A 2268-nucleotide genomic window follows, 5' to 3' on the forward strand; every position below is an offset into this window, starting at 1 on the left:
CTGACGCAGGAAAGACGCACAGGAAGGAGAATGAGACTGGCTCCCTTCCGCTTCCGGGTCGTGCGCCGGGAAGTGCTGGTGGGGCATATCTCCGGGGTATGCGCTCCGGTTTTCTGCGACCGTGTGGGTTCGGTGGGCGGGACCGGCAAATCCCGGGACTCTCGAAAGACGGTTCCGGACCAGTACTCTCCCTATCTCGGGTTCCGGCCTTCGTCCCGCAGGACTCCTCACATCTTATGCCTGCTTAGCCCGCTATCCTGTCCCACGCGCTTCTTCCCCTGGTAACAGTCCTGTGAGCTCTGCAGGCAAGGAGGGGCTAATGAGCCCCATTTCCGGCTGAGGAAACTCAAGCACCTTGCGAGGGACTGAACTATGTTGTGTGTGTGTTTCTGGTATCTGGTATCTTCCTTTGGGTTTTTCCTCTATATTAAACAATTGAAAAAAAGCTCTGTTTCCCCCCCCCATCCCATCTAAAACCCGTGCCTCCGAAACCCTCGTTCTGAGCATCACAGGCCCAGCCGCTCCGCGGCATGTGGGATCTTCCCGGACCGGGGCACGAACCCGTGTCGCCTGTATCGGCAGGCGGATTCTCAACCACTGCGCCACGAGGTAAGCCCGCTTTTTTCTTTTTTTAAATATATTTATTTATTTATTTTTGACTGTGTTGGGTCTTCATTGCTGCGCGCAGGCTTTTCTCTAATTGTGGCTAGCGGGAGCTACTCTTCGTTGCGGTGCGCGGGCTTCTCATTGCGGTGGCTTCTCTTGTTGCGGAGCACGGGCTCCAGGCGTCGGGGCTTCAGTAGTTGTGGCTCGCGGGCTCTAGAGTGCAGGCTCAGTAGTTGTGGCGCATCAGGCTTAGTTGCTCCGCAGCATGTGGAATCTTTCCGGACCAGGGCTCGAACCCGTGTCCCCTTACACTGGCAGGCGGATTCTTTAACCACTGTGCCACCAGGGAAGTCCAGCCTGTTTGCTTTTGAAAGATGAATGAAGGGAAGCTAAAGGAATTCATCCTCAATAGCCGTCTGCTGGGCCAAATTTGACCTGTGTGGGTATTTTGCTTGACTCATTATTGGTGCCTTATTAAAAAATTGGGATAGTTCACACAATCTGGATTTCCAGCATCTAGGAAAGAATCAGAATACTAGCCACATGAGACACACGTTCCTACGTGGCTGCTTGCCCAGGGCTTCTCAGCAACTGCCACCCTTAGAGGATGTGTATGCGCCTCCCACCGCACCTGTTTTCTTACTTGAAGCCCTCACTCCTTGGTGTTAGCTGCCTGGCCCCTGTAGGCATGGAGTTTGCAACCCTGACCGCGTTTTTGTACATCTAACTGGGCCTTCCAAGGCACAGTCAAGTCCTTTGACGGCTCTGCTCCTCAGCAGCTGTGTGACTTTGAGTAGCTACCTTGTCTCTTTAAGAGAGTGTCATTTTGCCATCCTTAAAATTGAGGCAATGAAACTTCTGAGGACTTTTATGATTAAATGAGGTGGTGTGATTAAAAGCACATACAAAGTGCCTGGCTCAAGGTGGGGGCTCACTGAAGATTATTTAAATCTGAATCCTCAGGACTGACTTTCATTCCGTGGCCATGCTGTGGATCACACAGATGACACAAAAGGGTCTGAAAAGTATTTTAGGGATTCTGCTCTGCATATAGATAGAAGTGGTACTCAGGTTCACAGTTGAGCCTGGGCCACTGGCAAATCTGTGAAGCAGGGAAAAAAGGAAAATTCCCCATCTTCCCTTTTCCTCTCTAAGCAAGCTCTATCAAATATAATTTTCCAGTTAGTAATTTAGATGGATTTGGACATCAGAACTGGAAGGAGCTTTGGAGATGGAGTAGTTCAGCTTTCCACATGAGGAGGCTGCAGCCAAAAGAGGATTGTCACACTGAAACAGGAAGAAAAATATTGTGACTTAGAAAACAAAATGCAAACTGTGCTTCCTCACTCTAGGGAAGGGGCAGTGTTTACGTCAGAGATGGGAGTTCTTCTGTTGGGGGAAACGCTGGGGAAAACTTCATAGGCCTTTTTATTAGAAAGGGTGAGGCTGGGGAGTTTTGGTGAAGGTAAGTCAAGGAGAGAATTAAAGTGCCCTTCATCAGAAAAGGAGGAGTGGGGGTTGGAGGCTGACATGTAGAGAGGGGAAGAGAAAGGTATCCAGGGAATGGGAGAAAATATTTGCAAACGAAGCAACTGACAAAGGATTAATCTCCAAAATATATAAGCAGCTTATGCGGCTCAATATTAAAAAAACAAACAACCC

This window comes from Leucopleurus acutus (assembly GCF_964270905.1).
Source record: "Leucopleurus acutus genome assembly, chromosome: 12".
In the NCBI taxonomy this organism is placed as follows: Eukaryota; Metazoa; Chordata; class Mammalia; order Artiodactyla; family Delphinidae; genus Leucopleurus; species Leucopleurus acutus.